Source organism: Dipteris shenzhenensis, chromosome 19, assembly GCF_047967505.1.
Source record: "Dipteris shenzhenensis isolate YYH24624 ecotype China chromosome 19, Dip_SZ_1.0, whole genome shotgun sequence".
Classification (NCBI taxonomy): Eukaryota; Viridiplantae; Streptophyta; class Polypodiopsida; order Gleicheniales; family Dipteridaceae; genus Dipteris; species Dipteris shenzhenensis.
In genome coordinates, this window is record NC_141614.1 from 6916021 (window position 1) to 6932353 (window position 16333).

A 16333-nucleotide genomic window follows, 5' to 3' on the forward strand; every position below is an offset into this window, starting at 1 on the left:
CTCTCTCTCTCTCTCTCTCTCTCTCTTTCTCGGTAGGCCACATGAATGAAATTCATCTTGTTTCCTCTTAGTTTTATTATGAAGTGAAACTTTTATATTGTAGTCAAAAGTTTGTATGCAAGAACAAAAATAAAGGTTTAAAACATTCGCCAAGATTTGAAAATTTTATGAGAAAAAAGTTAAAATTTTGCCAGGATTTACAACTATTTCTTTAAATTTCAAAGAAAATACATAAAATTGTAACATATTATAAACTAGGTCGATAAACTTTTGCTAGGATTTTATATAAATATATAAGTATAGCTTTGATAAAAACATCTCTGTACTCTAGCTTCTTCAGAAAAGGGACACTCCATGAGGGATGTATCTCGACATCTGCATTCATATGGGGTATTGCATGGGGATTGGGTTTTGTGTATCCTCCTCAATCTTTGGGCTTTTAGTAGCTTGCCACTTTTGGAAGATACACTTGATAAAGGCCATAAAGGCTCATACCTCCATAATGTCAACAGCTTTAAGATCAAAGCTTTGAAGTTTGCATTGCACAGGCTTAAGCTGGTCTTGTCCTCGAATGGGCAACACTTGTGGAGGACATGGTACCACTTCAGATCATTTGCTAGGATCTCCTAGACTACTTGATCCTCTCAATCCATTGGGAAGTGGTCTGGGGAGTCTGGGGAGTGGTCCCCAGCTCTATGGAAGGAAGCTATTAAGGGAGATCTTTCGGAGGTACCAAAGTGGGCCACAAAATTTTTTGGACTTGGTTTGAAGTGAGATCATTGGGGAGGTCTTGTGCAGCTCCTGAGATGCATCCACTAACCCCATGTGTGTGGTGAAAAAGGGCTATGACGTGGAGGGTTGTGAAGAGGGGGGAGGAGGTCATGGGATTAGAAGAATTGAGATAGGTATCTAAGGGAGAGGCAATGGGACAGTTGGAATTAGTGGGTTGGTGGGGGAGTTAAGATGTGTCGAGGTGGGTAGTGGAGTTAAAGATAGTGATGTCTGTATGAGTTTCTTCTTTCATTAGAAGGTGGGGGTAAGCAACATGCTCAGTCTCAAAATGGTTGAAACCTTCAATGATCATGCATTGCATGGTCTTAAGATTTTATTGTGAAGCTTGTATGATGCCAACTGGAGGATATTGGGTAACCTTGATGGCAAAAAGATAATTATATGTTCTTTGAGCTTCCTCTCGATTGTGTTCGTGCAACCACTTGAGGCCTTCGACCATGGAATGCAAGCTGATGTTGGGAGGTTTCTTGGCCTAGATAATTCTAATATTTCTATATCGACTGGGAAAAGAGAGGATTCTAGAAGGCGCCTACACCACCGACAAAAAAATAGGAATATGGGGTGTAAGGCCAGAGGAAGGTAGATGCTAGATGTCTTGCTCCTCAATGAATTTTAGGTCACCACTAAAAAAGGCCATGGTCAAAATTGGATGGGTGTGGATGAAGTGGCAACATATATAATCAAAAATGTGTGGGGGGGGAAGTGGGTTAGTGAGGTCAAGGTGGTAGTGAATAGAAGCTATACTAAGAATGGTCAAGTGAAAGTGGAAGGTGTTTTCCACTGTGCGAGGCTCGAGGTTGTGAGTGTCGAGGTCAATGGATGCATCAAGGATCTACTCATACTCGTCCTTTTTTTGATTGTCCATCTTGACTTTTCGAGACTTACGTCTCATCACTTCTTCAAAACTTGAAATGGATCGATTGCATGTGCTAGGTCCACTTGGTAGATAATTCAGTTATCGATTTTCGGTCATATCCATGAAGAAGAAAAAAAATTCTAATATTTTCATTTGAGAAATGGTTCACACTCCCTCCTCGTACCGTAAGTAACATAAAGCCTCCGTATTGGTTCTTGTTTCACTACTCCTTAGCGGGTTGCATATGGGCTAGTTCTAGGTGATGGTACAAGTGGTTATATTTCTCGAGATGCTCTCGATGGGGCTTGTGTAATGCCTCTATTTGCCGATGCATGGCCACCTGGGTCTTCTTTGCTTCAAAACTATACTATTCTAGTGCTTGTTCATCCTGCATGCTCTGAATGAAGAGGGTGTCAGCCCTAGCTATTTCTATAGATAGTTCCTTTTCTAGGGCCTCATTTATTTCTTGTAGACCAGTAGCTAGCTTCCTCGGCTTCTTTGCTGTTTCCTCCAAGTTTTCCTTGGTGGCTTGGAGATTGATGATGCAACCCTTTACCATTTGGAGCTCCTCAGTGAGCTGATGGATGCATTGTTGATCTTGGGCTTGTGTTGTAGATGCCTCTACATTAACTTCTTGCCACCTCTTGAATATGTTGTGGGCCATATGGGCACCCTGGACTAGAGGAAATCCATCAAGCATTCCTCCATTAGTTTAGCATGTGCTGGTGCCTACTCCCTTATCTATCTATATTTAGAGGATGAACCATATATAGGGTTCGCATAGTGGCCAAGTGCTTCTTGTACATCAATCAAGTTGTGCTATGGATTTTGTTATGGGAGTCTTGCCCTTAAGGGAGGAGAACAATGAAGCAATTTGCTTAGAGAGGTCTAGGAGATGCTACTGAAACTGAGTACTTTGGCCAGCCAAATCATCAAAGTTAAAGAGATCATCATAATGTTGCTCAAGCTATGACCCTACACTGCTCCTTGTGTGGTCATGATTGATGGAGTGACCACCAGTGGTGCCGTATCATTTCATGGAAGGATAGGGGCTGTGCTCGTTTTGGGGTTTTCCAATCTTTTGGCGGATAGTATCTCCATGGGCTTCTCTAATTAAATTTTGAGCAGCACAGAGAGAGACTTAGTCGTGAGTCATCAAAGAGTGTGGCACTAAATGTCCATCTCCTTGTAGAAGTAATCTTCCCAATTAGTCTTGAACTATACAGAGTCGAGGAGTCGGAGGAGCAGATTGGCCACTACCACGTTATGTGGTCTGACCTCTCCATCTTAGTAAGGAACCACAGCACGCAAGCCACCTTGGCATAGGCTGGGTCCTTGATGTCATCAAATGGAATTCATCCTTGTGGCATATGTTGTCCCAATCAACCAAAGGGGTTAGCTTTTGCTCTAGATGGCATACCTTTACAAAGGGCTCAGTCAACATCACGGGGAATTTGAACTACCCATCAATGCTGAGCTAAAATGATGAGTGATGCCCCGATCATCAATGAAGGAGGTAATCTTAGTCGAATGATTGTAGTTATTGATAAATTGCATGAACATGTTCAAGTCTAGGTAGCAAGGGAGATGGACGACAAAGGGTTGAGAGCATCAACTTCCAAATAAGGCTTGACCTTGAGATCATGGTAAGTCCTAACAGCAAGTGTAGCTATGATAGAATACACAAAAATTTAGATTAGGCTTATAACAGAAGGAGGAGTGAATCGGTAAGCCATTGAGAGTATATAGCCACAGGTGGCCTACTAGGGACATGTTGGTCATAGTGAGACAGAGTGCTCCATATAGAGGGGAGCTATGGGGATAACCTTCCTTCTTTTGGATGGATGGGAAGTCGAGGCTTGGTCAAACTTTTCAGGATGGGGTTGGACTTGAGTCTCTTCTACAAGCTCCTCTTGTGTGACATGATTGGGAGGGGCAGAGAGATGGGAAGAGTGGATGATGCGGTAGAGAGGGAGGATGTGGGATTCACTGCAGTGGTGGAGGGAGTGGTGGATGGGATGGACAGGCTAGGAGTATTGACTTGGGTATGGCTGGACTGCATGGGGCCCAAGGAATGGCAAATAGCAAAGAGGTCACTCAAGGACTCATTAGAGCTTTCAGAGGAAGAACTCGTGAGAGAAATGAAAGATGGAGGAGTTGGAAGGCGGGTTGGGTAGCTTGGAAGGAAGATTTGATAGCTAGGGAATTCCTAGAGAAATTTCGGTAGAGTTTTATTAAAAATGTGAATATACTAGATTTTTGCCTAGGGGGGTTGTTTATAAAGGAAAATAACCTGATGTGTCTTGCATTAGCTAACCCACCATACACTGTGTTGTCAAGCCATAGTGCACTGCATTAGCTAGTAGCCCACTGTGCATTGCCTTAGCATCCCGGTGTCCACTCCATTAATACCCCAGACACATGCGACTCTAGTAACCTAGCACACTTGCTGCATTGCTAACCCGATGAGTGCGCTGCATTAAACTTATTGCAGTTTTTTTTCTTGGTTGGCCATTCTGGGGCACTTCCTGACTTCTTGGACATTTCCTATCATTTCTAGAAGTGTGAGAGGGATAGATCAATGAAGGGGGTGTTTATTTAGGGGGCCCTAGTAGTGTCGAGGATTGTGTCTAAAGCTGACTAACCCAAACCTGAGGTGCAACTTCTACCATATATGATCGGGTACAAATGGGGGAAGATCCTTATTCACCTAAGGTACTTCATGAGTGTGGACTCTTGAAGGTTGATACAATGCTATTCTTACCTAGGGCTTCACACCCCACTCATATGTCCACCTATGTGATAGGCTTCGCATTGTCACCTAGACCCAAGGGATGATTAGTGGATTAGGAAGCAGAGGCAGGAGAAAAGCTGTGCACGGAGGTTGGTTCTTGGGAGATTGAAGGGTATTTTTGGCTGGAGGCATACCCTTAGGAACCCATCAGTGTGCTATTCTCATTTGAGAGAGAGGTAGTGGTTGAAGCCATCCATGTGCCAGGTGCATCTACTGATGGTCTTTCTCCCCTTCCCCTTGATGTCATGATGGTGCCTCCTCCATCGAGGAGGCTAGTATCACCTTGGTATTAGCTAGGGTGGATGATGAAGCTACAATCGATCTTATTGGGCCTTCAGCCTTCTTGTTGACTAGAGCGAGCACACTGTTGGACTTACAAGGTTATAGATCTCTGTGTATTCGATTTCGTCTCTCTGTTATGCATCTTTCATTCTAAGGTTTTGAAACTTTTATGCCACATGGCAGTGGATAAGTGTTGACTCCCATTTCTCACTCATCGGTTGGGATTTTGGAGTTTTGCTAGAAGAGAGATATTTGCAAATTTTCTTGCTGATTCCGATTATGCAATGGCGCCCATGTTTTGAGGCATCTCAGGTTCTATTTTCAGTAGCGTTCATTACCGTGGGACCATGATTTCTTGAGCATACCTTATGCAGATCACTCTGGTTGCAGTTTGAGCAGTGTGCACTCATTCATGGTGTGCATTGGGTTGCAGTGGATGATTTATAGGCCATTTGGATGCATTGCAGTCCTTATTGGATGCGCTGATAGGCCCAAATTGCCTTGTGGGATGCTATTTTTATGGACGCTTTGCACATGGATGCTATTTTATGCTGAGGGACAGCTTTGACACATTGCAGGTGATGCACTGATAGTGCTATGCTCTCTTGGATGAGATATTATTGATGCATATGCTAGTGGATGGTGTTTATGCTTGAGTCATTTGGCACTTATTGGCATTTTCTTTTGGGCCAGATTTGCTCATATGGATGCATAGTATATGCACATGAGTCAGATGCATCTTTTGATGCTTTGAGCTTTGAGTTTTGGTGATATTTCACTCTATTGTGGCATACACATTTGGGTGCACCTGGTATTTGGTGTGATTCTCTCTTGCAAGCACTAGCATTTGGGATTTTGTTTCATTTGCATCATGGCATCCTCTTCCATTTATGAAAAGGAGTTTTTCAGCATTAAAAAGTTCGATGGGACAAACTTTTCTTTGTGGAAAGAACAAATAAGGGATGTGCTTATTCAAAAGAAGCAGATTAAACCCTTGGCAGGGATTGAAGCTAAGCTTGCAAATATGTCTGAGGATGATTGGAATGAGTTGGATGCATTAGCAAAGTCTACTATTAGACTTCATCTTGCAGAGTCAGTTTATTTCATAGTAGTAAATGAGCAGACTACGGAAGATTTGTGGAAGAAACTGTGTGCCACTTATGAGAAGGAAACTGCCTTTAATAAAGTTCACCTCATGAAGAGGTTGTTTGAGCTGCAGATGAAGGAAGGGATCTCCATTTCTTCTCACTTGAATGAATTCAATATTATTTTCAGCTAGCTTCAGGCTCAGAAGATGAATTTTGATGTGGAGACTAAGGCAATATTTCTCTTATGTTCATTGCCATCCTCATGGGATACCTTCCGTACAGCTGTCAGTAACTCTGCACCTAGTGGAGTACTGAAATATGATGATGTTGTGGGTAGCTTGTTGGCCGAGGAGATTAGATGGAAGTCTATGGATGGCAACAAGTAGGATGCAGCCTTAAATGTGCAAAGGGGAAGATCACAGTTCAGGGGGAAGTTCCAAGAAAGAGGGAAGTCACATAGCAAATCCAAGGCATGGAACATTGAGTGTTACCACTGTGGCAAGAAGGGCCATATGAAAAAGGATTGCTACAAGCTAAAAAGAGATAAAAAGGATAAGAAAAAGAATGCAAATTGGGGTGCAAATCAAAAGGAAGAGAGTCCAAGGGAGGACAAAGGAAAAGTGAAGATCGAGGAGATCAATGCAGTCACACATGATAGTGACAATGACGTTCTCTTCATGTCTAGTTTATCTGCAGAGTTGCTTACCACTTCAGATGATGCATATTCCCAGGATTGGATTTTGGATTCTAGTGCTTCATTCCATGTTACTCCCCATAGGGAATGGTTCTCCACTTATGACAGTGGAAAGACAGGTTGTGTGCATCTTGGAAATGACTATGCATGTGACATAGTGGAAGCAGATGACATAAAGTTTTCTTTTGCAAATGGGTCTGCATTTGTTTTGAAACATGTGAGACATGTGCCTAAGCTGACCAAGAGTCTTATTTCAGTGGGTCAGCTAGATGATGCTGGTTTTCACACCACTTTTGGCTTTCAGAGTTGGAAAATTCAAAAGGGCTCTATGCTTTTGGCCAGGGGTGCCAAGTGTGGGACTTTGTATCCCTTACATGTATCAGGGGTATTTGATCATGTTGTTGCAATAACTGAGTAGCCAAGCACTTCTTTGTGGCATTGCAAGTTGGGGCACATGAGCCAAAATGGAATGAAACTCTTATGCCATTTGGGTTATGTACCGCATTTGAGTTTCTCTGATTTTGAACTTTGTGAGCACTGTCTCTATGGGAAGCAGACTAAATCATCCCATAAAAGAAGGGGAAAGAAAGATTTTGAAAATCTTGATTTGGTGCATTCAGACGTATGTGGTCCCATGCCTACATGGTCATTAGGCGGGGCTGAATACTATGTGACATTCATTGATGATGCAACTAGGAAAGTGTGGGCTTATGTTATAGCTCGGAAGAGTGATGTGTTCCAGGTATTTCAGAAATGGCTGGCCTTGGTTGAGAATCAGTCAGGTAGAATGCTATAAACATTACATTCCATCACACCCCTTTAATGGGAATGTCCTTACTCTGCGTCAAACCAAGAGCTAGTTGGTGTTTCTCAAAAAGCTCTTTACCGAGTGGTTTGGTAAAGATTTTTGCACCATTCTCTTTGCTATCACAATGTTGCAGTGTAATGTCACCAAATAACACTCTTTCTCTAATGAAGTGCTCTCTGACATCAATGTGCTTTGTCCTGGAGTGATATACAGGATTCTTGCAATGCTTAAGCCGATTGATTATCACAGTATATTGTTGTTGGCTTCAAAGTAATCTATTTTTGACAATAGTCTTCTAAGCCATAGAGCTTCACATGCACTTGTAGTGAGTGCTCTATATTCTACTTCAGTCGAAGACAAAGAAACAGTTGGATGTTTGTTTGACAACCATGATATAGCATCTTGACCAAGGAAAAATACATATCCCTTGTGTGGATCTCCTGGTCTCATGATCTTTGGCATAGTCACTGTCACAGTATCCATGCAACCATGGATGACTTCCCCTATATTCTATCCCAAACTGTCTTGTACCTTTGATGTACCTCAAGACTCTTTTGGCTGCATTCTAGTGAGACTATTTTGGATTTGCCATAAACTGTGCAAGTGAACTTACTGCATAATAGATATCTGGCCGTGTGATAGTTAGATGACAAATATATAAGAGATCCGATGAGCTACCTGTAGTACTTGTCATTGACTGTAGGCTTTTTTCAATCTTTAGTAAGTTTCAAACTCTATTCCATGGGAGTGGTTGCAATCTTGCAATCTGCCATATGAAACTTCTTCAAGAGAATGTCAACATACTTGAGCTGACTCATAAAGGTGCTATCTGAGTCTCTCCAGGACTCAATTCCAAGACAATAGTGCATAAGTCCAAGATCTTCATGTCAAAATTTACCGATAAGTCTTGTTTTAGTTTTCTAATGAAGCTATCCTTGCTTCCTGTCACAATCACATCATCTACGTACAAAAGTGCAATAGTAACGTCTTCCCCTTGAACTTTGTAGTAGAGAGTATGATGTGCATCGGACTTCATGTATCCTAGATCAGCAAAATACTTGTCAATTCTGTTGTACAAACTTCTGGGTGCTTGCTTTAAGCCATAGAGACTTTTCTTGAGATGGCAAACCTTATTCTCCTTTCTTGGTTCAACATAACCTGCTGGTTGTTGCATGTAGACTTCCTCATCTAAGAAACCATTGAGAAATGCATTTTTGACATCGAATTGATGCACATTCCATTTGTTAAGTGTCGCTAGTGATATCAAGAACCATATGGAATCCATCTTTGCTACTCGAGCATAAGTCTCATCATAGTCTTGACCATATTACTGTGCAAATCCTTTTGCAACTAATCTAGCTTTGTATATTTGAATACTTCCATCTGGAAATTACTTCACTTTGTATACCCATTTGTTTGCTATGGCCTTCTTTCCTGGTGGAAGGTCACATAATTCCCAATTATTATTCTTATACAAAGATTCCATTTCTTCATTCATAGCAGTTTGCCATTTTGGCTTGTGTACTGCATCTTCGAAGTACACTAGCTCTTCTATAGCCATGATGGTAGTCATAAGAGCATAGTTAATGGTTTCAACCTGAATTGCTGTGCCTTTCTGAGCATATGTCAATCTGGCTAGAGGTTTGCTTTCCCTAGAAGACCGTCTGAGCTGCTGTGGCTCTGCTTGGGGTGTTTCTAGTAATTCTTTCTCTTCTTCATCAACCATTTCTATAGATGACTGTGAAATCGGTGCATCTATATCCTATGTGTTTGAGGTTTTTCATTCTGATTCCTCATCAAAGATTACATCTTTGGAGATAATGACCTTGTGGTTGATGGGATCATACAACTTGTATGCTTTTCTTTCTTCACTGTAGCCAACCATGATGCATTTGCATGATTTCACATCCAATTTTCTGTGATGGTCGTCATGTATGTGGGCATATGCTATGCAACCAAATATGTAGAGATGCCCAATGTATGGCTTGTGTCCAGTGAATGCTTCATAAGGTGTCATACCCTGAATCGGTTTGGTAGGAAACCGATTAAGCAAGTAGTTTGCAATGGCTATTGCTTCTGTCCAATACTGATTTGGAAGATGCTTCTCACTAAGCATTGCTCTAGCACTGTCTGCTAAAGTTCCATTCTTCCTTCCATCTTTTGCATTCTGCTGAGGAGTATCTACACAAGTGAATTGTCTTCAAATGCCGTGACTTCTACAAAAGTTCATGAATGCTGAAGACATGTATTCACCTCCTCTATCTGATCTCATGACTTTGATCTTTTTGCCTATCTGGTTTTCTACCATGTCTTTGAATTCTTGAAATCTAGAAAAAACTTCAGATTTCTCTTTCAGAAAGTAGACCCAACAATCTCTGCTGTAGTCGTCGATGAAAGTCAAGTAGTAAAGTGAACCATTGATGCTGTAGATTTGGGCATAATCCCATACATCTGTATGTATCAAATCAAGAATACCTCGTGCTTGAGAGGTGCTTCAGCCAAAGTTGCTTCGCTTTTGTTTGCCGAAGCAGCATGCTTCGCAAACTTTTCCAAGAAACTGTAGCTTAGGAATCCCAATTGCCATATTCTGATTCCTAAGGTCTAGCAAGCTCTTGAAATTGACATGACCATATCTCTTGTGCCATTTTGCAGATAGTGGCATCTGTTGTAGTTGAGCTGACATTGCATGCTTATCTGGTACTGTAGCTAGCATTCTGTACAAGCATCCTTCCTTGACACCTTTTCCTACTAGCTGAAATCTTTTGGATTTATCTCTGATAATGCATTCATCTCCATCATCGGTAGTTGTGTTCTGTCATTTGACCAACTGATAAGAGGTTCTTGTTGAGCTTTGGAACATAGAGTACATCTTTCACCAATCCTTTCATACCAGTGAAATTGTCCATAGGGATAATTCATGTCCCTTGAACTAGATTTGGTGTATTATCTATTGTGTAGATGACATTTTTATTACCTTCTAATGGTTTCATCTCTATGAACCATTCCAGATGACGTCATGTGAGATGATGCACTACTACCGATGTACCAAGGATCTTGATCTGCTTGGTTGACTTGATAGTTGAAATCCTCTTTTGGATTGCAATTAGTGTCTACGTACATTGTATCAGTCTACTGCATTTCCTCGTTTGCAGGAAACATATTCCCATGTTCATTTGCAAAATGAATGTGACTAGAATGTCCACCACGATCATTTCCTCTGCCACAGAAATTCCCTTGATTACTACTGGATTGACCTCCTTGGTCGTACTGCTTCTTGCAACAATCTCTTTCATAGTGTCCAAACTCATGATAGTAGTTGCACTGGATGTTTGACACATTGGTGGATGCATTCCCTCGTCCTTGGAATCTTCCTCGATTGGAATGATTTCCTCTTTGCTGATTCTGATGTTGCTGACGATGATGCTGATGTTGATTTTGCTAACGACTTTGTTGTGCTGATGATGATGATCACTTCTCTAGAATGACCTACCTCTACCTCTACCTGTGAATGCCTGATCATTAGAATGACCTTTTGGAGCATGAATGGCTTGCATTCTAAGTTCTTCACCAAGTAAGATTGACTGAACTTCTTTCAGTGTTGGAATTTGCCGTTGAATGGCAATACTCTAGACTAGATTCTCGTATCCCTCTCCTAGTCCATTCAGGATGACTTGAACCATTTCTGCAGGGTTTATAGTCTCTCCTACTGCTACGAGTTGATTGTTATAGTCTTTGATCCAGAGTACATAAGCATGACCGGTTTTGCTACTATTGCAAAAACTCTAGTTGATTTAGTTTCTGAGTGTGAGAATCCTGGAACTGTTCTTGGACTCATAGAGAGTTGCGAACATATCCCATGCTTCTTTTGATGTCTTGATGGTGTTGAGCTGTCCTAGCATGACATCTTGCACATTCTGCTTGATTAGATGATATGCATACTTATCTTTCTGATCCCATTCTGCCTATGCTCGAACAATGGTAGGATCTGCTACAGGTGCGAAAACTGATTATGTAGCTGGAGATCGTGGTGTAGATCCCGCTGCTGGTACTATGACAACAGGTAGAGTAGAGCTACTACTAGCCGGATCGTCCAATGGTCTAGGTATAGATCCATCGACATACTCCCATTTTTCCTGAAGTACAAGAATGGCATTCGGTATTTCGAGGTGCCATAATTAGAGTTGTATAGCTTAGCAGATACCTCGAGATTGAGGTTGCTAGTCATAGACATGGTGTCAGAAATGTACTCAAAGTGTCGTGAAAATCACTATCTGAATCAACTACAAAACACTAACTATAGCGAGTGAAATCTGAATTGTCAGTGAAGCTAGAACTACAATATATATAATCTAATCTGAATTACAAGGCTTTTGGAAAATGATGCCGGGAATAGCCAAGAGGCTTTACAAGGCTAAAATAAGTGCACAATGCCATGAAATAGCCAAATAGGCTTTACAATGATGGCATGTGTGTGTGAAATCAAATCATGTGCTATCTGCCCCACTGAATAACTGGCAATGCCTGTGAACACTCTGAAGTCTGCTCACTGAACTGATGAACGTCAGGTTTCAGGTAATGTGATGATGTGAAACCGCATGTGAGCGTAGGGACTGTAGGAACTAGTTGGGAATTTTGGGCATGGCTTAGATGGGCAACTTGGGAAGATTCAAAGCGTCCACTCTATGGCAATCTAGTCTACTCTGATCTAGATCTATACCAACCGTCGATCAAAAGAACAGTAAATAATTTCTTTTCTTTTGTTTTTTTAAAGTATTGGGTCAGATGCGTCGATGTAGAGGCTAATGTGCATGTAGGAAGTTGATTTGTTGATAAGGCTCAAAAGTGAGTGATACTTGTGCCAAAATGTGTGCATGATGTGATGAGCACATAGAGCACAAAAAATTGATCGTTTCACCTTTTTGTAGCACCCTCAAATTCCTCCTAGATCAAGAGATACGGCTTGATCTAGGTGGAGGGGCAAAAAAGAGTGCAATGTGCAAAATGATGATGTGGCACTGTGAGTCACATGCAGTGATGATGTGGCACTACACTTAGCAAGAGGTGTGAGAGTGTGAAATTGAGAGTTCTATTGAGTGATCGTGAGTTTTGTCTGTTCACTTCCATTGAGAGAATTTCTGTCAATTCATTTGAAAGAATTTCCATTCATTGGTTTATTCATTTTGAGAGAGAGATTTCTTCCTCTTCTGTTGAGAGAACTTCATCCATTGCATGTCTGAGAATTTTGCCTTGGTGAGTATATCAACATTCTACCCTGCACATGATTACAAGACTCTCTTGGACATTTGCGCTTAGCAATACTGTGGCTGCGTTATCCTTAAAGCAGTGACTCCCAATCTGGCTATGTCGCTGTCTAGTTCTTGGTGTTCTGTGATGATTTTTGAGTTTTTGTGCAAGGTTTGTGAGCACAAATGGATGCTATACTACCTATTCTACCTACTCAACACAAAAAGCACAAAAAACAACAACTTAAGCATCAAACGGGAGATTTTTGAAGGGAATGTACTTTTAAAAATGATTTATAACATTAACTCCATTGACTTTGAATATGGCTTTTTTCATGCAAAAGAGATCATTAACTACCTAACTAAGATATGGTCACGAATGGGAAGTTTCCAAGTTGAAATGACCGTTTGTCCCTCCTTTATTGTTTCTTTTATCATTTAAGAATTTGGAATGAGAGATCCAAAAATTTGATTTTCCATATAAATATTGCATTGTATAAAAGAAATACATAAGTTGAAACGTAATGTGAAGTCCCAAAGTCTTCAAAAAGTCACAACTTAATTGTCATGAAGGTGATCTTTGCTTTGACGAATGATTGGAAAATTATTGATTGTGAATCAAACAAGGGCAAAGTTGGAGATATTGAAGGAAAACATAATCTTAATACCTAGGGACACGAAATGTGACAAGATATACACACCCTTATGCCAAAATCTTAGCAAATCTACAATTGTAGATGGGCGGGTATGATAGGGACATCAAATAGCTTCATATGGGACCTCTTACATCATAAGAAATACGAAAAAGAGCTCACAAACTTACTCTCATGCAAAAGTAGTAGCACATTGACAACAACTCTTTGGTGGAAACTTCTTATGAGTGGCCCCATAAACCCCCATTAAAGGGAAGTGGATGATTAAAGGATGCAACCCTTATGTTGTTCAATGAAACAACAATGGGGCCTCCATACCATCAAACAAGTCCATAGGGCTTGTAGAAGATCCAGATGATTTCTAGACCATGTCTGCAGGAGTGCATTCCATCACCAACCACTCACCTCCAAAATCAAGTTATTTCTATTGCAAAGCTACCATACCTATGCACTCAAGGAGTAGGCGATGCAAGCTTTTTTAAGTGACATACCACCAATTGACTTTTTAAAGAAACAATAGGGCTCTCAAAAAATGTAAAAAAATCATTAGTCTTGACTTTTGCCTATGAAGACACACATGCTAATTTTTAGAGCAAGACCATGATCAATAGACTTGGGTCGGCCTCTTCCTAAATGGAATCACTCATATAGCAAGGAGCCTTCACAATATCAATGGACTTTCAAACCAAAACTTCATGTTAACTCCTCTCTTAGTACAAATTTAAACTCAAGGCAAATGATTTATACATAGAAGTAGCTCCAAACTCTAGAAATAAGAAGATGACTAGTGCCTCCAGATTCCACAAGCTACGCTACGCATCTTATATGCATAAATTGCTTTGGATGAATGCTTAAGCAATGTTAAGGAGCAAACATGGATGATTGTGAAAAGGACAACACAATTTTTGGAAATGGCATGCATGGCCATCCATAATGTGACGATGCTTGGGTGGTCACAAATGTGTCTTATCCACACAAATATTAGAAAGGGCATGCATGACCACCCATAATTAATGTGTTGAAGCTTGGTTGGTCACAAATGTGTGTTACCCAAAGCCCCCATCCAAGGCTTCAAAGAAAGTTTATATTTTGGTTGCTCCTTGCTAGTCTACCATTACTGATTACCATGAACCTTAGTGAGTCACTACAAACAAGTTTGCAAATGGGCCACAAATGGTGAACAAGCAAAAATACAAAAATATGCTGGAAAGGGATGGATAGGGGGGGGAGAGAGAGAGAGAGAGAGGTTGTCAAATTAATATAAAAGAGAAAATCAAATCGGTAAGGTGAAGAGGTAGTGTTCAAGAAGTTCCAAGCTAAATTACATGTGCCCATTCATTCGTACCTGATAGTTATTAGCATCTTGAAGAAGTGGCCTAGAGAGGCATGCACATGTTCGACTAGGTAGCATGAGAAGCCCTCAATTCAATGCTGTAGTTGGAGAAAGAGAGCATGGAGTGAATGGTGTACCACGAAAGCAATGGGCGCACAAACACGAGGGAGGAAGTCCTCCACTTTTAAGTAAAGAATTTAAAAAAGAGGACTCACATTTTTTCTCAAACATTAAAAAAAAAATGAAATGCACCCGCCCGCACTCACCCACATGTGGTCTGTTTGAGGGGCGCATTGCCTTGGATCGTTGGGCATGGGTCAAACTCACACGCACCAATAGAGGCATCCATTTTGACCACCAACTTAGGACACAAGGCAAGATTAAACTCACCACTAGCCCAAACCACTAGGCCAAAGCCTTAAAAGTTAGGGGTGCATAGTACACCTTATTTTTTTACCTTAAACTTAGAAGAGTAGCAAAAATAGGGAGATTAAGGTTCGGTTATTTTTCCTCAAACTTAAAAGAGTATAAAAAAGAAACAAGAGGCACATGGTGTCGGAAGCACTACCCACGATTTTCATTTTGGAAATGAGTGCCGTTGTGATTCACCTGCGCTTCGAATGTCAGCTTCTTGTGTTTGCAAGGTAAGGTCCTTGGAGTATCTTGGGAATCCCTAGTATGTACCACCCTTGTAGCAAGGTAAGAGTCTATATCTGCTAGAGTGGGCAAAACTGATCATAGATCGTGGGGAGAAACACATAGAAATGAGAGGGGAACGGAAGCGTATATTTCTCTTTGAAAAGTTCCTTTGCAACTTAAGCAAGTCTGAGGCAGTGCTAACAAAGAGAGGGAGATCACCTGGGAGCATGGGTCCCCGGGCTCTAGGGCGACTGTTGCGAGGCGTGCACGTTTATGCAAGGCTTGGCCTGCATGAGTTTTCTACATTTTTACTCCGTGAGGGATTTGCTAGATGTATAGTCCCCCCACCTGGCTATTAGCTCCTGTACCAGAGATTCCCTAAGGCAATGAGCTGGGTTTCTTTGGAACATGTTGGTTTTTTCTTCTTTCATCCTTGATCCGGGTGCTTGCCATACTCAGCACCTTCAGGACTACTGTTTTGTATGAAGTTCTTCAAGCATTAATAGAAGTTGAAAAGAAAAAAACAAACAAACAAAGAGAGGGAGATTAAAGGTGTAGCAATGAAGGTAAGGTGTGTTAACAAGGTGAATGATATTTAATCATTCATAAGGCCTGCCCAAGATAAAAACAAGATGAATATCATTCATAAGGCCTGCCTGAGATCGAAAAAGAAGACGAATTGAATGTGCAGCATGGAAAAGGGGGTAGAAAGCTGAGAGAGAGAGAGAGAGGGAGAGAGGGAGAGAGGGAGAAAGAGAGAGAGAGAGAGAGGATTTGAAGGGAAGAATCCGAAGAAATTAGCAATGAGAGAGGGAGAAAGAGAGAGCGAGGATTTGAAGCGTTGATGTGGCTCCACGTGGCACCAATCCCTCAAAAAAATGAGCTTTCTCAAATGCCATTGGCTTTACTTACGCCTTCATATATGGCAGCCAAAAAGCCCAAACAAAAAGGAATCCATTGGAAATGGTGTGGAGGAAGACTCCAGGAGATAAAGGAGAGAGAGAGAGAGAGAGAGAGAGAGAGGGGGGGGGGGGGGGGGGGGGGGGGGTTTGGGGAGAGGGAGAAAAGGTGGAGATGGTGTGTAGAAAGACTTGAGGAGATAACGAAGGGGAGAGAGAGAGATTTAGAAGGAGTAGGTAGAGGCCATGGGG